Source organism: Rhinoraja longicauda, chromosome 5 (genome assembly GCF_053455715.1).
Source record: "Rhinoraja longicauda isolate Sanriku21f chromosome 5, sRhiLon1.1, whole genome shotgun sequence".
NCBI lineage: Eukaryota > Metazoa > Chordata > Chondrichthyes > Rajiformes > Arhynchobatidae > Rhinoraja > Rhinoraja longicauda.
Window position 1 is genome coordinate 21,162,342 of NC_135957.1, and position 27,741 is coordinate 21,190,082.

General features: G+C 41.8%; 1 protein-coding gene across 1 annotated transcript in view; it reads right to left on the reverse strand.

The window, feature by feature from the left end:
• The window catches only part of prim2 (DNA primase subunit 2), a 216,266-nt gene that overhangs the window by 98,232 nt on the left and 90,293 nt on the right, over nucleotides 1–27,741 (reverse strand). The gene's annotated exons all lie outside the window — the stretch shown is intronic.

Below are 27,741 nucleotides of genomic sequence, written 5' to 3' on the forward strand. Positions count from 1 at the left end.
TAGAAGTAATTATACTTGTACTGCTCAATCTTCACCTTGGTTGATTAATTTGACCTTTGGTCTAATATATTAAACCAAGTAAATACATGAACTGAATCAAAGCAATACATTTAGATAACAACGTTCATTAATGGTAAGTATTTACATCTTCTTCCGAAACAAAAACTATTAAAGCTTAAATGACCCATGCCATATGGCCGCTTCTGAAACCCATGGATAATTTTACCCAGAATCTCATGTTTGAATTACTGTAATCAAGTTTTTGCTTGGCACATTACTTAACTAATGCCGATCAAAATCAATGATATTCCACAAGATTGTGTCAACGGTAATATCCCCTCCCTTATTGCATACTAATTGACAGTTTATCATACTATCCTCCTTCAGCACCTCTCTACCATTATCCACCTGCCAGCCGACCCCACACCCATCCAGTCACTGCCCACCCTCACCCACTTCAACCTCCCATCCAGTCATTGCACACTCTCACCTGATCCTACTCACCATCCAGTCACTGCCCACTCTCACCCGTTTCTACTCAAGAGTCAAGTGTGTTTTATTGTCATATGTACCAGATAGAACAATTAAATTCTTACTTGCAGCAGCCAACAGAATATGTAAACATAGTATACTGTAAACAATATAATAAATGAGAAAAAAAGTCTTGTGCGTATATATATATATACTTTTTTCTTTTTTTCTTACACGCATAAGGACACATAAAAAACAAACTCACCATCGAGTCACTGCTCACCCAATACTACTTCCCATCCAGTCATTGCACACCATCACTCGATCTTACTCACCATCCAGTTACTGCCCACCCTCACCACATTCTGCTCATCCCTCTAGTCACTGGCACAGATCACCAGCAAAGGTTCTTCTTTACATGTCCAAACATCAGCACTTCCAGAGCATCTGCACACATGCCCAACTCTTGCCTTTTCCACCTAAACATCATCCTCAAAAAAACAGAGCAACAGTTTCCAACTGTAGGTTGACAATACTCAGCTCTTCCTCCTCCCTGACAATTGCCTTGTCCTCAAGTAGTCAAAGAACGTATCAACCTATGAACAAGAAACTTTTATCCAGCTAGTGTCAAGAAGTCCAAAGCCATCCCATTTGTTTCCCATTTCTGTCCCATTAGTGAGAATTCTCATCATTTCCCGTGCAAGCTATTTTTACACACGGAAGAACATTTTAAAGCAAATTTTCCAATTTTAGCCACAAAGAAAGGAGCTGAGATTGGATGAACTAATTTCATGTAAGAAACTAATGACTGATGGGAAAAGAGAGACAAATGTCATCATCTTCGGGTAGATTCAAATATAGGTATGGGAGATGAAAGAATACTTCGCCACCATGCTGACTTCCATCTAGTTCCAACAATAGTGGCCATCATTTATACAGTGCGTCTGACATAAAAGGGTCTCCAAGCATTTTCCAGCCAGAGAGATGAACATAGAAGACAGAAATTCCATTCATACATTTGGCATCGCTGCAGTACTTTGCAATGAATAGAATATTTTGAAAGGGCAGTCATTGTGGCTGTGTAAAAGGAAATATAATTTGAAATTACCTCGTGCCTTTCCCAATCTTCAATGTCCCAAAGTAGACTGCAACTAATCAAGTACTTTCAGGAGCGCAGTTACTGTTGCAAAGCAAGGACCATTCCACAGAGCAAGTTTCCACAAGAAGAAGCAGTAAGAAGATAATTATTTTAGCATTCTTGTTTAAGAGATAAACATCGAGAAAAATCAACTGGTTTTCTTCAGAATAGTGCTCATTCAAGCAAGCAGACATTTCAACCAAAATAAAGACCCTCTTATAACACAGCATTTTCTCAGAATCGCACTGGAATATCAATCTGGATTATGGAAACATAGTCAATGGTGACAGAAGATTTGTAAAACAAGGTGCCGGTAATACAAAATCAATGAATAGGAATTATACTTCACTGGGCACAAATAAGCTGATTCACTCTCCACTGAAGTCCAGATCCAAGACTTTTAAGAAGGATATATCCTGTAATGTATAAGAACGGTAACTACGATCTCCATAAGACTATCAGAGATGCCTCGAGTGGATTACAAAACAACCTAAAGGCTCAATTCAATCAAGCAGATGCCAGATGACAGTGTTAGGGCTCAAATAACATCACGGGCTACAAGCCGAAATCAGGGGCAATCCTCGGCCACAATGCAACTCAACCAGTTCCACCTAGATGATCCCTACATCCCCTGCTGGGTCTGTACCATACATTATGGTGGCTGACTTTGGATCTACTGAGGGAGAATTACATTGAGTGGTGATACTGAGTGATATTACTATCCAGATGCAGATTGTTACAGAAACAATGCAAGAGGCAAAGACGGGGAGGAGTTTCTGAAGTGTGCTCAGGAGAACTTTCTTGATCAGTATGTTTCTGACCAAAAGAAAAAGGCAGCTAGCACATTGGACTTGGCTCTGGGAAATGAGCCAGGCCAAGTGGAACAAGCATTAGGAGAATACCCAAGTATTCTCAACATTAAGGTTTACAAAAATGGAAAATGATATAGATCATTTGAAGCCAAAAATAGGAAATTGGGTAAGAGCCAGAGTCAATGAGTTGACAATTGATCTGGCCCAGGTAGACTAGAATCGAATTTCATCATTGTGTGTCTATCTTTAGTATAAACAGGCTTCTGCAGTTCCTTTTTATTACACTGGAATCAAAGCCTGGCAAGGAAAACTGTAATTGAATCATGGGATGCCTTCAGGATGGAACTGTTACAGCTATATATAGGGAAACATACGGCAATAGGTAGGGAAATTGAATCCAGTGATCCCCGGATAACCGAAAAGATCGAGTAAAATAGAGCATTAAAAAAGTGCACGTGATGCAAAATTGTCAACACAATTGAGAACCCGGCTGATTTTTGGAAAAATCAGAGGGAAAGTAAAAATGGACATAAAATAAGTACACCAAGATAAACATAAAATAGAATTCAAAAATAATCCATTGATAGGAAATGGGTTGCAAGAGTAAACGACAATCAAGGATCAAACGGAAATCCATGCAGAGGGGCAGAGGGCATGGCAAACAAAACATGAGTATATGACATCAATTTTCACCAAGGGAAATTATTTTGCTGGAGTCTCGGAAAAGGAAAATGTGCATGAGATTTTAAAAAATGATGAAATGTAGGCCATTTCTCCCACCATCCCAGTCACACTGGTCCTTTCCCCTCCTCTATACACTCATCGCCCATTCCTGATACCCCTATTTCCATTTTATTTCCCCCATTTCGTCTCTCCCACCTGTCCCCTTACACCCATATTCCTCCCTCCAACTTTACATTTCACTCCTCCTCTTCTTTCCTTATCAGATGTCCTTTTGATCTCGGTGTTTTGCTCATGTGACAAAAGCTGTAGAGCTGGTGGAACTCAGCGAGTCAGGCAGCATCAGGGGAGGAATGTTCCCTCTCCAGATGCAACCTAACTCACCACCATTTTGGTTTTGTTCATTTTTCCAGCATCGGCAGATTTCTTGCGTCACCCTTTGTCACTTCACTAATCACCCTCCCTCACCAGTAGCCACCTAGCACTTGCTTTACCCCATCCCCACCTCTCTTTACCAGCTCTCTCCAACTGTTCCAATCAGTCTGAAGAAGAGGGGCACAAAAAGCTGGAGTAACTCAGCAGGACAAGCAGCATCTCTGGAGAAAAGGAAAGGGTGACGTTTTAGGTCGAGACCCTTCTTCAGACTGTAGGACATTTACATGGAGTCTCAAGAAGGGTCTCGACCTTTCCTTCTCTCCAGAGATGCCGCCTGCCCCAGTGAGTTACTCCAGCTTTTTGTGTCTATCTTCGGTTTAAACCAGCATCTGCAGTTCCTTCTTACACATTTATTCTGAAGAAGAGTTCTGGCTCAAAATGTCAGTCCATTCACTACAGATATTGCTTGGCCTGCTGAGTTCCTGCACTGCCTATTTTTTTTAAATATAGGAAGTTGGGGATGTACTTAAAAGGCAAGATGTACTTGAAATGGCACAGGGGCACAGCAGTTGTTGTTGTTGATGTTTCAACGGTTCTAGAAACCAAGGGTCGATGGTGTCAGTGGCACTTAGATTCTTTACATGACTATGCCTGAATAGTCTACCAGTTGCACTACCTGATTATTCATGTACATTATGATCTGCCTGGATACTGTGCAATACAATGCTTTTCACTGTATCTCGGTATAGGTGATAATAAGAAACCAATACTAATATCATATGGGTTACATTTGGGTTCTTCAATTTCCTCCCATGTCAAAGTCTCTACCCATCTCAGTCTCATCAGGTAGATAAACTGTAAATTACTATTTTGTGCAGATTAATGTCAAACTAAAATTAACGGGGAATTCACAGGCATGTATGGCAGAGATTCAGGAGAGTAATGTGACTAATGGGATTGCTCCCCTGAGAGCTGGCACAGAGCTACTAGCATCTTTCTTTGTGATGATAAGTGTAAGATCACTCTGAAAGTGTCAAATAATAATGATCTGGGAAGTTCCTTAGTTTGTTGAAAGTGGCAAGGCAAGTTGAGAAAGTGGTTAACACTGCATACAGGACCCAGGATATTACAAATAGCATCTCTGCTTTACCGATAGAAAGTGAAGCAATCTTGTGCATGTTTCATTTATAATTCTCAGTGAAACAAACCACATTTTGGTTAGGTCATGGGAATTAAAGGGTCCTGACTCGGCATGGACATGTTGTTGTCTGGATTTGCTTACCAAGTTTTCAGTGCTTTATCTACGTGTTAAATTATTGTGCTCCTTCAAAATCATGCGCAGTAGATATGCTGCGGTCCTTGCCTTATTAATGAGCCCATGCCTTGCAGTGACTTGTGGCACAACATCTACATATGTCCTCTCTCCCCAACTTCCATGGCAACCTTTATGCTGCTGTACTATGGCTGTGATGGAGGGAATTATTTCGGTGTCCTGCTTCCCATGATTTCTAGTGAGGAAGCAGCAGTAGTTAGGATTTTATAAGCATTATTCTGTAAGTTGCAATTTAATGTAGCATTCAAGGTGTAAATTAATCTTTGTTTTTTAAAGATAGATTTTCCTTATTTTGTTATTTTTCAGGGATGGCCTGATTGGGCATTAGCACAAACTATTAGGCTCCACACTTGTCTAATTAATGCCCCAAAAATAATGGTAAAACCAATTAAAACGCAACATCCTCTACTTTCATCATAAATGCCTTGGAGGAAAAAAAAGGTTAAATTTCAAGTGTTCATACCTACCACAAATCAGATATTAAAATATTTGCATCATGAAATCACTGTTTTATTTTTCATCCTTGTGCTTTTTTAATAAATGTATATTAAGGTGGAAATCTCACCGCCACATGCCACACAACTAGATTTAGACCACATCTGCGGAATCTAATCTGTGGAATTCATTGCCACAGACGGCTGTGGAGGCCAAGTCAAAGGATATTTTAAAGGTGGAGATTGACAGATTCTTAATCAATAAGGATGTCAGGGGTTATGGGGTGAAGGCAGGAGAATGGGTTTGAGAGGGGAAAATAGATCAGCCATGGTTGAATGGCAGAGACGACCTGATGGGCCACATGGCCTAATTAAGGGTTGCACCTAAGAATTTCTTTGTTCTATCTGGGACAAATGATAATAATGTACTCTTGACTCTTGCTCCTAGAACCTATGACCAGAAACATCACCTATCCATGTTCTCCAGGGATGCTGCCTGAGCTGCTGTGTTACTCCAGCACTTTGTACCTTCTTCCTTAAAGGTTTAGTAGCTATAATGACTATTACAGATGTCCCAGGTACATGAACCTGCTAGTTCGCAATGGACTGCTAGTGGCTGTGTGAACAACTAAAGATACAGACTGCATATCTATCGACTGCATCAATTCCTCATTTTTTATTTACTTTTCAGATATAATTAGCCACTCTGGGCAAGAATCTAACATACTGAACAACACCAATCGACAAGGTGCTCTTTGGTAACATTATCCAAAATAGATGTTCAAGACTTACGCTGGTAAAATCATCCCAATTCACTACGTTCCTCATGGCTCCAGTCAATCTTATTATTATTTCCTCCAGTTTAACAGCAGGAAGACCCAACCTCCGATTCCACCTCCGTTCTGGCTGTCAGTTTGAAGCTGATGGTTCACAGCCCTGTTTGCCCCTATGAATAGTTAACCTTCCAAACCACATGGACTATAACTATACCTGCCCACTTGCTGTGAAAACAGTCAACAACAATGTTTTGTTGTCTTCAGACTCAATTGATTGCCTGACTCATCACTCATGTTCCAATCTCCATAATCATCAGTTCATCCAGACTTCAGGTACCTGTATCAAATCTCCAAATAGATCATGCTCCTCTTTCAACCCAAATTACTTTGGGTCATTGTCACCCAAATGTAATTTGAAATGTTCATCATGCCCAAATCCTTCAATAATTTGTACCCTCATTTCTCAACATTATGACGTTTGCATTCTTACTCATGTCTGTTTCTCATACATCCTACATTTACTACTTCTTAGAGTGGAGCAGCTGGTGAAGCTGCTGCCTCACAGCGCTAGCGATCCAGGTTTGATCCTGACTTCTGGTGCTGCCTGTGTGGAGTTTGCACGTTCTCCCTGTGATCGCTTGGGTTTCCCCCGGGTGCTCTGCTTTTCTCCCACATCCCAAAGACTTGCGGGTTTGTAGGTTAATTGGTCTCTGTAAATTGCCTCTAATACGTTGGGAGTGGATGTGAAAGTGGGATAACATAGAACTAATATGAATGGGTTATCAGTGGTCGGCATGGGCTCGGTGGGCTGAAGGGCTTGTTTCCATACTGTATTTCTAAACTGAACAGATCGCCAATTGTATTCAGGTAACTGGGCTCAAGCTCATGTATTTCCATATAACCAAGCTTTCTTTCCAAGCTCTCAAAATCGACCTAACATTTGTCTAACTCATTCTTAAGAATATAAAATGAAAAAGTCAACAAGGTTCAGTTGGACTATTTGAAGCACAAATGAGTTTGAAAGATAAAGCATGGAAACAGGCCCTTCTGCCCACCAAGTTTGTGCCAAGTTATGACAGGGTTCCATTTTCCTGAAAATGGTTTGCAACTCGAGCTGTTTGTCAGTCAGAAATGAACAGACACAGCTGCAACGGGATAGAGAGCAGGCATGAGAAGAGTGGCTGCCAGCTGGCCTTATTGGTGAGGAAAGAATGCACGCAGAAATGCCCCGCTCTCACCCAGCTCAAGATTCTTGCAGCCAGGCAGCAAATCCATCCCCTTCCATCCTGCCGATCTCCCAAAACCATGTGGTTTTGTACAGGGTGTCCATGTGTCAGGCACCCATGACCTGGGGTCCGCCTGCAATCATACCTTTTCCTCTCCACATTCCTGTCAAGTTCCACCACATTCCTATCAACGCCCCTCTGCTTCTACCACTCAGTGGGGCAGTTTACAGTGGTCAATCAACCTAGCAAACCACGTCTTTGGATGTGGACGTATCTAGAGAACCCAGAGGAAACTCATATGGGCATGTGGAGAACATGGAAATCACAAAGACAGCGCCAGATATCACGGTTAAACCTGAGTCGCTGAAGCTACAAGGCAGTAGCTCTGCCAGCTCTGCCACTGTGCAAGTTGATGGTACAAGTAAGTCTTTAAAGCCACCATCATGCAACAGCACAGGAGATCACAGATGGAACCCAAACGCAACAAGAATAAAGTTCAGATAATAATTATTATTATTATTAGAATTAGAATTATAATAACAATAATATTAAAATTAAAAAGTACCAGTATAAACTATATAAGATAATGCTGGAAGCTAGAGAAGTAACAAATCAACCCCAAAAATAAATAATTTCTTAAAATAACCTGGTGTTTAGACCACTTGTTATTCTTTGCTGAGTTTTCACACATTACTGCAAAGATTAAGGTTATCCAAGTTAAAGTCATAGAGTCAGAGTGATACAGTGTGGAAACAGGCCCTTCGGCCCAACTTGCCCACACCAGCCAATATGTCCCAGCTACACTAGTCCCACTTGCCTGTGTTTGGTCCATATACCTCGAAACCCGTTCTATCCATGTACCTGTTCAACTGTTTCTTAAACGTTGGGATAGTCCCAGCCTCAACTACCTCCTCTGGCAGCTTGTTCCATACACCCACCATCCTTTGTGTGAAAAAGATTCCATACATCCACCACCCTTTGTGTGAAAAAGTTAGCACACAATTAAATTTTACTCCGATTGCACCAATTTCTGTCTATGGCCAGCGACCAGCAAGTTGTTGTTGCTGATGTGGGCAGTTCAGAACCGATTCATTTCACTTTTCCAGTATTGTCAGCATTTGATATTTACTTTCTTACTATTGTAATGCACTTTTAACCTACAAATTCTTTAAGTTGAAAATCCCTCTCCACCAATACTTCAGATATGTCCCTTTAGGACATGACAGCTATTCTGAGCAAAGCTTTTTGTGCCCTCCAGCAAGGTTATAAATTTTAAACAGTACAACCTTATAATATAGTTAGTCTCCATTCTGACAACTCACAATCGGAATGGATGTGATTTGGGCAATTCTACTATCAATCACGCCTGGCGATCATACTGCTGTAAGTGACCGCCATTGATTAGTATTAAATCACAAATAAATTCAAAATCAAAATAATTTGCTGCAGAAATCACTCTGCTTCACGGGAAACATTACGGATTGGAATGGTTTGGAGGGAAATCAGCCAAACGCAAGCAAATCAATCCATCCATTTCTGTGGTGCGTCAGTGCAACTTTGCACCCCTGCCTCCACCTCAAAACAAGAGGTTTTATCAGCGTATTGTTGTGAATGTCATGGCAACCATCAGTGTCACATCTAGTGATGGCGGCGCGCACGGACGCAGCGGCTCACAGCTCTCCCTTTCGGTGCGTTTTATGTGTGTTATCTGTGTTATGTCTGTTAGTCAAATTTAGTCAGGAAAATCAGGCAAATCCTACCTACAACCGAAAGGATCTTCTGTTCATAGGATTCCAGTGCAATCGGGACCTTGTGCGCGAATTTCCACACCCGCGAAATATACCGGAAGAGATAGCCAGGACACCGGGCTCTCCGTGGATAGTTGTCGGCACGAACAGGCGTCGCAGGCGGAGGAGAAACAGGAAGCAAAAGCGAGGATGCCGGTCCGGTATACTTGCCAAGCTAAAGAGACAGCCACACAAACCACCGCTACCCAGCATGTTTCTCACCAACGCCAGATCCATCATCAACAAAATGGACGAACTAAAACTACAGATATCAGCAAACAAACTCGTGGAGGACTGTTGCATTCTCTTAGTAACAGAGACATGGCTTCATCCACTTATCCCAGACGGAGCCATTGAGCTAGCCGGGCGTACAGCGTTTCGTTGGGACAGAAACATCGACTCCGGTAAGAGCAAGGGGGGGGGGTTATGCATTTACGTGCACAACAGCTGGTGCACTAACATCCAAATCATAGATAGCCACTGTTCTCCTGATCTGGAGTCCCTAACAGTTAAATGCAGGCCTTTTTACCTTCCTCGCGAATTTACAGGGGTTATAGTAACAGCAGTCTACATCCCACCGAATGCTAACGCTAGCACAGCTTTAGGCTACCTGCTCGGTGCAATAAACTCACAACAGAGCACATATCCAGAAGCAGCCCACATCATAGCCGGGGACTTCAACCATGCAGACCTAAAGTCAGTTCTCCCGAAACTTGAACAACACATAAGATGTGCTACCAGGGGGAAAAACACACTAGACAAGGTTTACTCAAATATTAAGAAGGGTTTCAGGTCAGCACCACTACCACACCTGGGGCAGTCAGATCACCTGTCCATATTCCTAACTCCAGCATACACCCCACTCAGGAGGAAAGCTCCAGTCACCATAAAGACTGTTAAGACATGGCCTGAAGGAGCTTCCTCGCAGCTGCAGGATTGCTTCGAAAGGACCAACTGGGATATTTTTGAGGATCATGACTTGGAGGAGTACACATCAACTGTACTTTGCTACATCAAAAACTGTGTTGACAATGTCACCGTCGACAAACGCATCCGGTTGTATCCCAATCAAAAACCCTGGATGACAAAGGATGTCAGGTCTCTCCTCAAGGACCGTAACACCGCCTTCAGGTCTAGTGATAGAGCTCTATACAGTGCTGCTAGAACCAACCTGAAGAGAGGCATCAAGGATGCCAAAGCGTCCTACAAGAGGAAGATTGAGGACCACTTTTCCAACAATGACCCACGGCGGGTATGGCAAGGCATCCAGCACATCACCAACTACAAGACCAGCAACCGCACGACTGCCGACGGCGACGCCTCGCTGGCAGAGGAACTTAACTGTTTCTTTGCTCGTTTCGAGGTGAAAGCTACAGTGGCAGACATAACACCCTCTCCAGCACCTGACAGCAACACCTTCACTGTGCAGGAGTATGATGTTAAGCGCGTGCTCAGAGCAGTGAATCCCAGGAAAGCTGCAGGCCCCGATGGTGTGACGGGCAGAGTGCTGAGGGAATGTGCAGACCAATTATCTGAGGTCTTCACAAAAATCTTCAACCTGTCCCTTTTAACATCCACCATCCCTCCCTGCCTGAAGTCCGCCACAATCATCCCACTGCCGAAAAAGTCTGTCATCAGCGGTCTTAACGACTACCGTCCGGTAGCACTCACACCGGTCATCACAAAGTGCTTCGAGAGACTGGTCCTGCAGCACATCAAAGCCAGCCTCCCACCCACCTTCGACCCACACCAGTTTGCCTACAGAGCAAATAGGTCTACAGGGGATGCCATCGACACTGCTCTTCACACTGCACTGACCCACCTTGAACACCAGGGGAGCTATGTGAGGATGCTCTTCCTCGACTTCAGCTCTGCCTTTAACACGGTCATCCCGAGCAGACTGGTCACCAAACTTTCCGACCTTGGATTTTCCCAAACCATCTGCCAATGGATCAAGGACTTCCTGACCAACCGCCCCCAGACCGTCAAAATAGGCCCTCACCTCTCCTCCACCATTACACTGAGCACCGGCTCACCACAGGGCTGTGTGTTGAGCCCCATCCTTTACTCCCTCTACACTCACGACTGCGCCCCCACCCATCCCACCAACACCATCATCAAGTTCGCGGATGACACGACTGTGGTTGGACTCATCTCAGAAGGAGATGAGACAGCCTATAGGGATGAAATCCAAAGGCTGGCAGCATGGTGTTCAGTGAACAATCTGGTCCTGAACTCCTCCAAAACAAAGGAACTTATAATTGACTTTAGAAAAACCAGTGGAGATTACGACCCACTCTACATCAATGGGGTCTGTGTGGAAAGGGTACCAGCTTTCAGGTTCCTGGGTACGCACATCGCAGAGGATCTTACCTGGTCTACCAACACCATCACCACAGTAAAGAAGGCACAGCAGAGACTCCACTTCCTGAGGATCCTCAGGAAAACCAACCTGCAGGAGAAGCTCATGTTGTCCTTCTATCGCTGCTCCATCGAGTGTGTGCTGGCATACTGTATAACCACATGGTATGCCAGCTGCTCAGAAAAGGACAGGAAGGCCCTTCAGAGGGTCATCACGACGGCCCAGAAGATCATCGGCTGCTCACTGCCCTCCCTGGAGCACCTGTTCAGACTACGCTGCCTCAGTAGAGCAGGCAAAATAATAAAAGATCCATCCCACCCCGGCCACCGTCTGTTTGTTCATCTGCCCTCTGGTCGACGTTTCAGGTCGATCAAATCCCGAACAAACAGACTTAAGAACAGTTTTTACCCCAGGGCCATACGAGAACTGAACACTACCTTTGCACTAGGCAACACCGTTAAAAAATCTTGTACTTAATATAATTGTATTTAATTGTATTTATGTATTTATTTGTTTTTGCATTTATTGCATATATGTTTGTACGCACCGTCAGGATTGGCTATTTTTTAATTTCGTTGTACTCGTTGCAATGACAATAAATGAATATTATTATTATTATTATTATTATTATTATTATTATTATTATTATTATTAGTGGACATTCTCGACAAACAACAACTGCAAACTGTCAACTCGCGAGATATCATAACCACATCCAGTCTTATTATTTTGGACTGTTTATTTCTTGCTGTGTTTTTAAGCATTACTCGCAAGATTTTGATTATTCTCGTTGACACACAATTAAATCTTGCCCAGAATTTGCACCAACTTGGCTGCGTGGGGTTGTGACCATCAAGATCAACCCTGCTTCTTTCTTCACTCTGACTGATGAGTGCAATTCAGAACATTGCTTCATTTCAATTTTCTAGGGTCTATCATTAGATGTTTTACTTTTTTTACTGTTGTATCACACTTTTAACCTAGAAATTCAAAAAGTTGAAAATCCCTTTCCACCAACCCTTTTGATCATCATAAGTAAACTTTCCAATAGATGGTTTTCTGGCCTGGATAATCTGGTAAATCTATTTTTCCATCTATTAGACAAAAGGTAATGAGGCAATTGTAGCACCATAAGGATTACTTTGACTGAAAATAATCTATCTCAATCTAGCATTATTATAACTGTTCAGCTCTGTGCTTTTTCCAAAAAGTAAAAATCAAAGAATTGCAGATGCTGGACACATGGAATTCAAAGCAGAAAATGCTGGAAACAGTAAGAGAAACAGTTAATGTTTCAGATCAAAGACTCAATGTTAGAACGTGAAGGAAAGAAAATAAATTGGTTTCAAGTTGTCTTACAGTCTTGCATCAGGACCAGCAAGTACATCCATGCTATGTTGCTCAGTATTTGTTTGTCATTAATGTAGGCAGACCTATTGGGCATATCCTCACCTTCTGCATTTTGCAATTTTTATGTTCTTTGTTTGCATTCTTACTCGATACTTGTCCACAATTCATCGTTTTTACTGCTCTTTGAATATTTCTTCTCTCTCCACCTGCCCCATTTACCCAACTATTGGATGGCCCCTTTTGCAACTCATCTCTTCAGCAGCCATAGCCTTACCTTGTCAGGTATATTCCATTTTTCAATCAGATCAATCAAATGTCTTTATTGTCATTGTAATGGTGCATACAATGAAATTCAGGCGCACTGCCTGAGCAGAGCTCAAATGTACAAGATAAAAATAACAATAAAGTAACATAAAAGACTGAGGAAATAAAAACTGTTCATACACTTCGTGCGCACACTGTGACACATACACACAGATTCACACACGCATACACATTATGCCTACGTATGCACCCTTATCAGAATATGATATTGCACCTTGTCAGAATATAAGATATTTCCTACCAAACCCTCCCCACCCTCATTTCAATATTAAACTAATTCTCATCATGTGCATTAAATACACATTGCCACGTGTTTCCTATCTCCCCTGATTTTCTTCATATCCGAAAGCCTACTGATCTCAGCCACGAATATACTGTACTTGATGATCCATCCAATGCCCTCTGAGGTAGAGAATGCCAAAGAATTACAACTTCTTAGTAAAATTTCTAATCTCATCCATAAAGGTCTGATCCATCATCTTGGATTACAGCCCTTGTCCTAATTGTGGACTGTCCCACTGGATGAACAGCCTCTCCACATCTAACCTGCTAATAACTCTCCGGATCTTGCACTGTACATTTCAATGGGATTATCACCCATTCACCTCAACTTTACTGTTTAGGATAAATTTACTTAATCCCTCGCAATTTCTCTTCCTTAGACAATCTCCTTAATGCCCGTCACAGAGTGTGATATCAAATCCGTCTTTAAAAAAAGAGTCCATCCCTTGTGCTCGTTAAACCAGGGAACAGAAAGGTTAGAAGCATCTTCCCTTTATTTCCACACATGGCACATCTCAAAACTCTCTCTTTTATCTAAAGTGAGGAGAATGAAATTTCTTGAAATTGATTTCTGATGCAACACGCACAAAATATAGAACAGATGAAATTGCACTTATTTGACAAGGCTAGTTCCAGATCGGGCTTTTAGAACTTGTCAGCACGAGAATGATCTATTATTAATTGTAATGCCATTGACAATCCCAACCTATAATCTTTGCCTGGACTGGGAGGGGGGTGCGGGGGGGAAAGATTGTTGTCAAAGGTAACCTTTATGCCCTAATCCATCAAAACAGGAGTTGCAGGACTTTAGGAGATGCCGCACATTGTTTCAGCATGTCATCATACCATGGCTTAGAAGTTGAACACTTCAGGTCACCTCAGACTGACTCTCATTAGAAACAACACTTTATTTGAAGGTTTAAATCAATGTGTAAGCAAAAATAAAAGGCAAGCATCCAATTGCTTTCTGTTGTCAGGCAGCGCATTTCCCTTTTCAATCCTGCTTTTGTTGCAACAAAAAAGAAATTAGTTCAGATGTTATCGTCCAAGATTGATAACAGAGCCAGCACATTCTATTGTTCTAAATGTAAAAACAATTTAATCACAATGCAGACCATTTGCACAGACGGACATTTTGATTGCAAGGTCAAATGGAAGATTGTAAATATACGACTTAGATACCACATTTGTGCTAACTGCTTTTCATGTGAAACATTTGCTGTTTCCCCTCTATTATGTTGAAGGGATGAAAGATAATCTATCAAGAACTGGACGTGCAGTTATAGCTTAAGTCAGCTTTCAAATGCAGGCGAATTACCGCATTGGGGAGGGGGGTTTGCCTTCCTTAAAAGCAATCCCCTCGCACAAAGTCACATCATCTGTTCATATATGTCAAGAAGCGAGGGTTGAAAAATTAATTTTTTTAACTTTTATCTCCCTGCTAAATTTTGTGACAGCAAATGTTACACCAAATCTTTAGGCATTTATTGAAATGTTGGGGTATTTATCTCTGATTTCGGTGCGGGTGAGCTTTTGTTGCCCCTTGAACCATAACGCAGAGACCAATAATATCAGTAACCCAGACAAGTTACATGTACTGAAATTAAATAACTTAAATTAGTTGAAAATTGATCCTTTCCAAAAGTACCAAACATGTAAATGTTTTCTTGTTCCCCACTATTAGGGGTAGAGATCATTGAACTTTTACAGGTTCATCGGCAGTTAACAAACACCTAATTGATGTACAGCCTGTACTTGGGAGGCCAGTGGGATGGATTTGCTGGTTGCTGAGAGGCTGCAGGCATCTTCAGCTGCTTGGGACTCGACAGGGTGAGAACTCTTTGGGTTACAAACAGTTCCTGGGAATGAAACCCTGTTGTAACCCAGGGACCACCCCTGTCTCAGTCTGAAGAAGAGTCTCGACCCGAAACGCATTCCTTCTCTCCAGAGATGCTGCCTGTAACTCTCCTGAGTTACTCCAGCATTTTGTGTCTAAGTGCTGTTCCATCCTACACCTGTAGTGAATGTGACGACATCACCAATGGATGAATGGCATGAGCCCTTTGAAATGCACAAACATACATTTAGTGAAAAATCCTTCACCTCGTGCATATCTTCAATAAAGGATCAATGAGATCATTAGCAATTATCCTTCAACATAAGGTAAAGGATACCAAAAGAATACAATATGGACCATCAATAAAAATGTAGTTCAACTGAGCAGAGGGTTTCAAACCTACGAGTCCCACTGTGCTACTGATAATTTAATTTATCTTCCTGCAGCAACTAATCACTTTAAAATCATGCATGCAAAAGGCAATAATATAAAGGAGGATAGCAAACATTTTTTTTAGGTACGTGAAGAGGAAAAAAATAGTCAAGGCAAATGTGGGTCCCTTGAAGACAGAAGCAGGGGAATTTATTATGGGGAACAAAGAAATGGCAGACGAGTTAAACCGTTACTTTGGATCTGTCTTCACTGAGGAAGATACACACAATCTCCCAAATATTCTAGGGGCCGGAGAACCTAGGGTGATGGAGGAACTCAAGGAAATCCACATTAGGCAGGAAATGGTTTTGGGTAGACTGATGGGACTGAAGGCTGATAAATCCCCAGGGCCTGATGGTCTGCATCCCAGGGTACTTAAGGAGGTGGCTCTAGAAATAGTGGAAGCATTGGAGATCATTTTTCAATGTTCTATAGATTCAGGATCAGTTCCTGTGGATTGGAGGATAGCAAATGTTATCCCACTTTTTAAGAAAGGAGGGAGAGAAAACGGGTAATTATAGACCAGTTAGTCTGACATCAGTGGTGGGGAAGATGCTGGAGTCAATTATAAAAGACGAAATTGCTGAGCATTTGGATAGCGGTAACAGGATCATTCCGAGTCAGCATGGATTTATGAAGGGGACAGAAAGCAAAGAGTGGGGATAAATGGGTCCCTTTCGGAATGGCAGGCAGTGTCCAGTGGGGTACCGCAAGGTTCGGTGCTGGGACCCCAGCTATTTACCATATACATTAATGTACCAGGGATTAAAAGTACCATTAGCAAATTTGCAGATGATACTAAGCTGGGGGGTAGTGTGAATTGTGAGGAAGATGCAATAAGGCTGCAGGGTGACTTGGACAGGTTGTGTGAGTGGGCGGATACATGGCAGATGCAGTTTAATGTAGATAAGTGTGAGGTTATTCACTTTGGAAGTAAGAATAGAAAGGCAGATTATTATCTGAATGGTGTCAAGTTAGGAGGAGGGGGAGTTCAACGAGATCTGGGTGTCCTAGTGCATCAGTCAATGAAAGGAAGCATGCAGGTACAGCAGGCAGTGAAGAAAGCCAATGGAATGTTGGCCTTCATAACAAGAGGAGTTGAGTATAGGAGCAAAGAGGTCCTTCTACAGTTGTACCGGGCCCTGGTGAGACCGCACCTGGAGTACTGTGTGCAGTTTTGGTCTCCAAATTTGAGGAAGGATATTCTTGCTATGGAGGGCGTGCAGCGTAGGTTCACTAGGTTAATTCCCGGAATGGCGGGACTGTCGTATGTTGGGAACATTGGGAACATGTTTCCTGCCTCTAAAGTGTCCAAACCCTTAATAATCTTATACGTTTCGATAAGATCTCCTCTCATCCTTCTAAATTCCAGTGTATACAAGCCTAGTCGCTCCAGTCTTACAACCCAACAGTATGAATTTTGAATTCTAAACTTTAGGTATCACCTCTGCAAAACATCACTACCTCCCCTCCCATTTCTCCACCATAACCCCCTTCCCCTTCCATGAGTCCTGGTTGACCTTGCACCCATCTCTCCCCTCCCTCCCCTCTCCCTACATTCCTAAACAATTCAAACCTCATCATTCTTCTAGCAACATAATTTGCAACTTTCTAATCCTTTTGTCTCACACCTTGTGTGTGTTCATCTCAGGCCTTTGCCCAACCATCTGACTATCAAAAATCTCCTTGCATGTGTTCAACTATGACCTGCCAGATTGTGTCCTGCCCCTCCACTCTTCTAGCTTTCTTTCCTCCCATCCCTGCAATCAGTCTGAAGAAGGGTCTCGACCCCAAACGTCACCTATCCATGTTCTCCAGGGATGCTACCCAACCCGCTGAGTTACTCCAGTATTTTGTGTCTTTCCTTCATGCAGGTGCAGCAGGCAGTGAAGAAAGCTAATGGCATGTTGGCCTTCATGACAAGAGGAGTTGAGTATAGAAGCAAAGAGGTTCTTCTGCAGTTGTACAGGGCCCTAGTGAGTCCACACCTGGAGTACTGTGTGCAGTTTTTGTCTCCAAATTTGAGGAAGGACATTCTTGCTATTGAGGGAGTACAGCGTAGGTTCACTAGGTTAATTCCCGGAATGGCGGGACTGTCGTATGTTGAAAGAATGGAATTTAGAAGGATGAGAGGGGATCTTCTTGAAACATATGAGATTATTAAGGGATTGGACAGTCTAGAGGCAGGAAACATGTTCCCAATGTTGGGGGAGTCCAGAACCAGGGGCCAGTTTAAGAATAAGGGGTAGGCCATTTAGAAAAGAGATGAGGAAAAACTTTTTCACTCAGAGTTGTAAATCTGTGGAATTCTCTCTGGATGCTTTCAAGAGAGAGTTAGACGGAGCTCTTAATGATAGTGGAGTCAGGGGGTATGGGGAGAGGGCAGGAACGGGGTACTGATTGTCGATGATCAACCATGATCACATTGAACGGTGGTGCTAGCTCTAAGGGCCGAATGGCCTACTCCTGCACCTATTGTCTATTGTAAACCAGCATCTGCAGTTTCTTGTTTCTCCATTGAAAAACATCTGATTTTATGTATTGTACAATTCACAAACTGAGAAATAATACCTCCCAATGCACCCTGGGCAGTGGACATAAACAGAAAACAGACCAGCAGACCAACACAGTGGTACAAGTATAATGTTGTTCAACAGCAGTTAAACATTGTGCCATTGATTTTAGATGTAAAATACTGCTACGCCTCAGAAAATAAAACTCTCCAAAGTAGAGAATCCTGATGATGGAAATGAACGTTAAAAAGAGGTGAAGTAACAAGAAAACCCTTGAATCATGCCAAGGGCAAGAAAAAAAAGGCTCACTGGAACAACAGCACTCCAGATGTGGCTACAAGTTTGTTTCATCTTTCAATGAGATCATGGTAATGGTATTGATTTATTATTGTCAGGTGCGCCAAGATTCTGTGAAAAGACTCTGTTTTCCACACTATCCAGTCAGAGCCTACCGTACACAAGTACAACCAAGGCATACACAAGTAAAACAGATACCAAGAGACAATAACCAGATTGCAGAATATACTGTTACTGCTACAGAGAATGTGCAGATTAAAATAAAAGAGTGCAAGGGCCACAACATGGTAGTTGGGAGATCAGAACGACACCTTCATATCATATCATATATATACAGCCGGAAACAGGCCTTTTCGGCCCTCCAAGTCCGTGCCGCCCAGTGATCCCCGTACATTAACACTATCCTACACCCACTAGGGACAATTTTTACATTTACCCAGCCAATTAACCTACATACCTATACCTATTCAGCCTATACGAGATTTGTTCAGTAGTCTAATAACAGCAGGGAAGAAGTTATTCCCGAATCAGGGGTAGGTGCTTTCAAGCTTTTGTATCTTATGCCTGATGGGAGCAGGAGAAAAGGGAATGACCAGGTTGTAAACGGTCTTTAATTTTGTTGGCTGCTTTCCTGAGGCAGCGTGAAGTGTAGATAAAGTCTATAGGGGGGGAGGTTTTCATGATGGACTGGTCTGCATCCACAACTCTCTTCGGTTTCTTGTGGTCTTGAGCGGAGCAGTTACCAAATCAAGTTATGACGCATCCTGGTTGCATGCTTTCTGATGCATTGAAAGAAATTGGTAAGTCATTGGAGACATACTAAATTTCCTTAGTCTTCTGAGGAAGTGGAGGTGCTGATGTCATTTCTTGGCTGTGGTGTCAATGTGTTTGGTCCAGGACAAATTGTTGATGAAATTTATACCAGGAACTTGAAGTTCTCAACCAGCACTAGTGATGCTGACAGGATGTATACAACTCCCAGTTTCCTGAAGTTCTGGCTTATGCAACCCAATTTGACCTCATCTTTTCATATCTTTGCGATATCAGTTTTAAAGTTTGAAATGAATGATTGATTGATTGATTGATTGATTGATTGATTGATTGATTGATTGATTGATTGATTGATTGATTGATTGATTGATTGATTGATTGATTGATTGATTAAAAGATACAGCATGATAGGATTTGCACACGTCTCTCTAGACTGCTCATCCCGGTCTTTGGTAGAGTCTGCCAATTTAACCACTGTGCCAATACAAGAGCCCCTTCTCCATTTCACTATTCGTGTTATCTAATCTCGTTTGCAATTCATGCTTTCATAGAAACATAGAAAATAGGTGCAGGCCCTTCGAGCCTGCACCGCCATTCAATATGATCATGGCTGATCATCCAACTCAGTATCCCGTACCTGCCTTCTCTCCATACCCCCTGATCCCTTTAGCCACAAGGGCCACATCTAACTCCCTCTTAAATATAGCCAATGAACTGGGCTCAACTACCTTCTGTGGCAGAGAATTCCACAGATTCACCACTCTCTGTGTGAAAAAAAACCTTCTCATCTCGGTCCTAAAAGACTTCCCCCTTATCCTTAAACTGTGACCCCTTGTTCGGGACTTCCCCAACACCGGGAACAATCTTCCTGCATCTAGCCTGTCCAACCCCTTAAGAATTTTGTAAGTTTCTATAAGATCCCCCCTCAATCTTCTAAATTCCAGCGAGTACAAGCCGAGTCTATCCAGTCTTTCTTCATATGAAAGTCCTGCCATCCCAGGAATCATTGTTTCATCCTCATTGTTTACATTGCTGCTTTATTTCATTAGCTCATCTGGAAACGTGGCTTTCTATCTCATCATTTTAGTCATTAATAACTACAGTGAATATTTGAGGCCCCAAAACAGATCTCTTGAGGATATCACTAATCATATCCAAACATTTATAGACAATCTGAAGTGTTTGAAGAAGGGTCCCGAAACGTCACCAATCCAGGTTCTCCAGAGATGCTGCCTGAACTGCTGAGTTAGTCTAGACCTTTGTGTTCGTTTTATAAACCAGCACTTGCTGTTCCTTATTTCTACATAGAAAATCTGTCCATTATTCCTGTATCGAGGTCAGTAATTCGCCCTCACATCTACACTATCACCTGCTTCCCACCACCACAGAGGCTTTTCATGTACCTCTGAATAATGAAATCTTATTGGCAATTGTGCCTTGCATTTTCAGTAGCCAGGCAGAAGAAGGGAATAGTCTTAAGTAGCTTGAGAAAATTCATACCATAGATTTGTATTTTTTAATTGATTTAAATACAGCTGGATTAAGCTTATTTTTTCTCTTCACTTGACAAATACTTTGTCTCACATGCTCTGTAAAAACCCATAAACAGAAAACTGAATTTATACTAACATGCAACTAACAAGCAACAATTCCAAATTCCTCCATTCAGATTATGAATGAGCTCATCTTCCTCCATTCATTTCATTTCATTTCAGCAATGATTTAAAAAAAATGTAATTAACCCAACATTACTTTCAAATTTCCAGGTAGAAGGGCTATTTCATTCCTAAAATGAGTATACTGCCCCCCATTAATACTTCAAATAAAGATATATAAGAAGATAACTGCAGATGCTGGTACAAATCAAAGGTTTTTATTCACAAAATGCTGGAGTAACTCAGCAGGTCAGGCAGCACTACGGGAGAGAAGGAATGGGTGACGTTTCGGGTCGAGACCCTTCTTCAGACCCTTCTTCATTTCAAATAAAGATATGACTGAAATAGTGGATAAAAGTGCAAAACAGATCACGGGGAAATTGATCTGATTTTGATAAGTTACTGTTGTCAAAAATATTTATTTATTATTGCGATCAACATAAATCGGAAGATTCCAACAGTTGAAGAACTAGAGGTTGAGAATGCGTTTTTCATAAATGCAGCCAGTTGTTTAGATCGGGAGTGCACTATCCAAAGAAATGGTGGAAGGAGCATTAATAATAACCTTCAAAATGGAATTGAAGAGGGAAGAACTTTCATGGCTATGGGGAAAGAGCTGCAAGCATGGAATTAATTAGACCGTTCTTTGTAACATTCGGCACAGACAAAATGGATAAAATGGCTTGCTCGTATCCCTAAACCAACTTGCAATCTTTACTATAATTGGCACTGAAAAGATTTTTAAAAAACACGTAAATTGTAAATAAATGGCTTAATTCACAACTGAGCAAAAATGCAGGTGTATCATTGCGAAACTTGTACTTTTTTAGAAAGGGAGAGGGCACGGAATAAGATATTTTAGAATTTTGCCATCTACCTGCCAACAAGATGAAACATCTGGTTTCCGAAGCACCCAGTGGTCCCAAGAATCAAGTCTGCTCTGACACAATGAAAAATTCCTTTATCTACTGAAGAAATGGAAATCCAGTCACCAGGGTATGTCCGTCGGATAGTTTTAAATTAACATTGCATTGCCCCCGTGTGCAACAGCACACACTGACCAGATACATCCCTTATTCCAGCATGGACACCTAATGCAACATCTCTGGCCATTCCAAATATGCACAAGTTGTGAGCTGTGCAGAACATTCCGTCACAAATTTGTTAACTCATTTATCAGGATGAGACTGTGTACAGTTGGCCGTCTGCTGGGGGGAAAAATCTCTCCCATCCCCACTTTATCAAGATACATAAAATTACCAATTCCAAACACAATACATAAATTCCAAGCACACAATGATTTCTCAGCAGAATTTTTGAGTCTTCCTTCACAGTGGCATTTCAAATGAATATTTCTTTCTCTCAGTGGTAGATCCTCTTATTTATTAATTTCAGTGAAGAGCAGACAGTCGATTCCGCCCCAGTCGTTGCAAGCTCATGTTAATAAGCTTTACTATTCTTGGAAAAAGAAATTCTATTCATCAAAGACCAAAAACCCGTGTCCCACTTTCGTACCAACAAGTTAAATACTCATAAAGCTATGTATTCTGAGTGTACAATTTATTTTAGGATTAGTGGAGAAGCTTTGTAACCATTGTAAATGAGAAAAACATGTTTGCAAGAAAGGGTTTGAGCTGGATTTCATTTTGTGTGAATGCAGATTAAAAAAAAACGTTTTTGCAAATCCCAGGTTCAATACATAATTTGTCTTTTTGCTTGGAAGAGTAATGACATGTCATATCAGTTATTCTGCACTGAAATGTTATTTTTATTGGCAAAGGCTACCACTGAATAATTTCAGTTCCCCTTCAACTCCTATGGAGATGGGTTTTAAGTATTTAAAAGCTGAGACACAAATGAAATACTGGATCAGTAATTAAAATTATAAAATATTAAATCTGGCTTCAATTTTTCCTCTAACCTTGAGAAACATGTCACTCAGAAGTCATACTGTCTGGTTGATAGCATAATATAAACAAAACCCTTTGACAGGCAAGCAAGTCTCACTGTGAAAGGGAGCCCAGCAAGTTGCAGATGTAATGCAATATAGACGCCAACATGATACTAATGTAATAGGGAATTAAACCTTTATTAAAAAAAATTTTTTTTTCCTTCTGCAGCACAGAACAGAGAACACTTTAGACTCGTCTCTTTTTCAATGCTTCTCCTGTGGCTGCTTGTCAATCAGAGAAAACAGTGATTAAGCTGAGCAAACACACAACTGAACCAGGAACAGTACAAAGGCAATATGTGTTGTGACAACAGAAATTTGCCATATTCCCAAGGTTGCTCAAAAGCCAAGGCTCGAAAAACACAACATTCTTCTGCACACTGTGCCAAAGATAATGAAGTCATTCTCAATTTCATTCAAGTCATTTTAGAAAAGGCGGTTATACAAATCTGTAAACAAAATGGGTCACATTGTAATTAGTAAATTTAGGAAGATTACTCAATTCAACGTTTATTTGTGACATCTTTAATCCACAATCTTCCACCAGTCTGAAACTGCTGTCTGCAGTTTCCCCCCACACTGCGACTTGCTTAGGTTTAGTCAATAGTCAATAGTCAATTTATTTGTCACATACACATAAATGTGCAGTGAAATGAAAAATTACCCGCAGTTCAACAATAAGACCAATAACAATAATCAATAAAAATGCAATAACACATACAATCATAAACTAACACCAAACAAAAGAAACATCCATCACAGTGAGTCTCCTCCAGTCATTTCCTCACTGTGATGGAAGGCCAGAATGTATTTTTCTCTTCCCTGGGTTTATTATTGTTATGTGTTCCGAGGAGGTACACTAGATAGAGCAAAGGGCAGAATATAGTTCTCAGCATTGTAGCTCATCAGTTCCATTGACAAAGTCCAATGTCCTCAATGGGGTAGAGGTGAATTGGGCAGTACCCTGGCTTATGGAAGGGCTGCTCAGAAGCCTGACAATAAAGAGCCTAACCCCGGGCACTTTCCCTTGCAACCGCACGAGATGCAACACCTGTCCCTTTACCTCCCCCCTCAACTCCATCAAAGGACCCAAACATTCTTTCCAGGTGAGACAGAGGTTCACCTGCACCTCCTCCAACCTCATCTATTGCATCCGCTGCTCTAGATGTCAACTCATCTATATCGGCGAAACCAAGCGCAGGCTCGGCGATCGCTTCGCTGAACACCTGCGCTCGGTCCGCATTAACGCCACTGATCTCCCGGTGGCCCAGCACTTCAACTCCCCCTCCCATTCCCAGTCTGACCTCTCTGTCATGGGCCTCCTCCAGTGCCATAGTGAGGCCCGCCGGAAATTGGAGGAGCAGCACCTCATATTTCGCCTGGGCAGTTTGCGGCCCGGTGGTATGAACGTTGACTTCTCCAACTTCAGATAGCTCCTCTGTCCCTCCCTTCCCCTCCTCCTTCCCAGATCTCCCTCTATCTTCCTGTCTCCACCTATATCCTTCCTTTGTCCCACCCCCGACATCAGTCTGAAGAAGGGTCTCGACCCGAAACGTCACCCATTCCTTCTCTCCCGAGATGCTGCCTGACCTGCTGAGTTACTCCAGCATTTTGTGAATAAGAAGATGAAGCTGCTTCAACCCATCTTCCTGGCCATCTGCACTGAAGTAAAATAGCATGGTCTAGATGAATTATTCACAAAATGCTGGAGTAACTCAGCAGGTCAGGCAGCATCTCGGGAGAGAAGGAATGGGTGACGTTTCGGGTCGAGACCCTTCTTCAGTCTGATGAAGGTTTTTCCTAGATGAAGACTGGGCCTTCAGTACAACATTGCTGAAAACCTCCAATTTAATATATTTAAAGCCTTGGATATCATATCATATCATATCATATATATACAGCCGGAAACAGGCCTTTTCGGCCCTCCAAGTCCGTGCCGCCCAGTGATCCCCGTACATTAACACTATCCTACACCCACTAGGGACAATTTTTACATTTACCCAGCCAATTAACCTACATACCTGTACGTCTTTGGAGTATGATCATCATAATGTCTCAACGTCAATCTACTGCACAGAAAATTGATGAGCTTTTTTTTCTCCAAAATATTAGCATTTCAAAGAAATAATTTGCTTGGTTTCCCCACATTAGTGTTTCCTTTGTTGAATTCTGTGAGTGGGCTGCTCTTCCAGATGAACAGAAAGTTAGGTTGTACTTAAATTACTAGCTCAGATTTGTATCAGCAGGCAATTAAACATCTACACAAATTGCAGGAAATGAACGACAGGTCAGGCAGTGCAAACATAAAAAGAAACAAAGTCAACGTTTCAAGTTCCAGTTTCAAGTCTCTGCTTCTCTTTCTGGAGATGCTAATTGGCTTGCTGGGTGTTTCCAACATCTCAGATTTTCAGCACCTGCAGGTTTTGTTCTGATTTCTGCACTGGGTTGACCTAGCTTAGTGAGCAGTTTCTTCATCACAAGATAATTGGATCAAGACATCTTGGATAGGCACATGGTTATACAAGGAATGAAGATATATGGATCATGTGCAGGCAGAGGAGATTAGTTTAACATGGCATCATGTTTGGGGCAGTCTTTGAGGGCCGAAGGGCCTGTTCCTGTGCTGTACTATTCTATGTTCCCTGTTTCATAAAATTGAGTACAATATCCAAGTTAACATTTCCAATGTAGTAATGAAAATGCATGTCGCTGTCATTTTAGAGGAGAAAATAAACATTTAACCTCTTAGGTATGACATTCAAGGTTGAGCTGGTGGATTAATATACATTTTACAACATTTTACAATCCCATGGCTCTTTAGTTTAGTTTAGAGATACAGAGTGGAAACAGGCACTTCGGCCCACTGAGTCCATGCCGACCAACGATAATCCGTACACTAACTCTATGTTATCCCAATTTTGCATATGACGCACTACGGCAATTTACAGGAGCCAATTAACCTACAAATCTGCATGGCTTTGGAATGTGGGAGGAATTTGGAGCGCACGGAGAAAACTACGTGGTCACAGGGAGAACGTATAGGCTCCGCACAGATAGCACGTGTGGTCAGGATCAAGTCCGGGTCTCTGGCGCTGTAAGGAAGCAGCTCTACCACTTCAAAACTGTGCCGCCCTAAACTGTTTATGGAATCTTACGATTAATACATTGGCTGCTGCATTCCCCACAATGCAACAAAACCAAAATTTCACAAGTAGTTAATCTACTCTGAAGCGGTATTAGTGCCAATGTTTGTTTTTTTATTGAGATCAATTTAGGTAAGCTAAAGATGGCCAATAATTTCACTGTCATTCCAACACAGAAAAATATCATTAGGCTCATCCAGTCTTATTACAATCTCATCAGACCCATCTCCTTGGTCCTTCCTTTGTGGACCATTACCGTATGTGCTCATTCCCTCCAATTTATTTGTTCTGTCATTGGTACACATAACAATTAAACACTCTTGACGCTTGACCCATTAGAAATATGTCATTAGTTTACTCCCACTACCTCCAAATTAGAGATAGAGTTGAAGATCATAATCACTTTGCTAAAACAAAAAAATAGTTCTTCCTCACAAATCCGCCATTTGCCCAACATCTTAAATCTACATCCCAATATCCTTGAATTATTTACTTGCTGGAACAGTTCCTATTTTCTCCATCTAAAGCTACCTTGGATTTATGCCCACCTATTAAAAATGCTCTTAACCATTAGTATGTAAAATAAAGATTTGCCATGTGTGGCTCCGTTAGCATGGTTGAAAACTAATGGCAAATCGTGGTTTGCCCATTGAAAACAGAACAAATGGGAAACAAAATTATCAGCAGCCTATATTTGAATGTTTAAATACAATCAAATATATTTTTGTAATAACAAGTGCTGACGATGCACAAGTCAACATGCACCTATTCTAAATATTTCTTGTTATCACTTAAGCTGTGTGCCAGGTCTGAATGGTCCCGACCCAAAATGTCATCCATCCATGTCCTCCAGAGATGCTGTCTGACCCAATTAGCTACTCCAGCACTTTGTGTTTACTTGTATGTTAAGTGAGTTGAGTTACCCAACACATTTTTCATCTCTAAAAAATGCTCAACATTAATCTTAAAAACATTCCTATCTTCTGAAAATTGTTCGAGGCATTGATAAATTTAGATTCAACTTAAAAAAATGCACTTATCACTCCTTATTCCCAAACTCTCTTCTGAACACATGCATATATTTATCTGGAATTAGGACAAGTCTGTTTTGATTTTAAAAAGAAGAAATCATTATTTTCACTATTTATTAAAATAGACACCTTTTACAAACCACTTGAGACCAAAGGCAAAAGTGCCAGGGGAAGTGGAAGGGGAACGGGGAAGGAGGGGGCTTGTGAGGTGGGAGAGAGGGAGGGAAATAAGAGACAGAAAAAGAACACAGAGGGAGAGAATAATAAGCTCATCTTTAGATTCTTGGTCCTTGGGCCTCCATCTGTAACTGGCTTCTGGACTTCCTGACTGGCAAACATCAGTTGATTAGAATTGGTCACGTCATTCCTCCACCCTGACCCTCAATACTGGTATTCCTCGAGGTTGTATGCTCTGACCCTGTTTGGTTTAATTTAGAGATAATGTAGAAACAGGCCGTCCGGCCCACAGAGTCCACGCTGACTAGTTCTATCCTACACAGTAGGGACAACTTACTGAAGCCAATTAACCTACAAACCTGTGCGTCTTTGGTATGTGGTAGGAAACCGGAGCATCCGGAGAAAATCTACGCAGTTATGGGTAGAATGTACAAGCTCTTTACAGACTGCACCCGCAGTCAGGATCAAACCTGAGTCTCTGACGCTGTAAGGCAGCAACTCTACCTGTGAACTGCTTGCTCTACTCTCTCTATCCCCGTGAACTGCTTGCTCTACTCTCTCTATCCCCGTGACTGCATGGCCA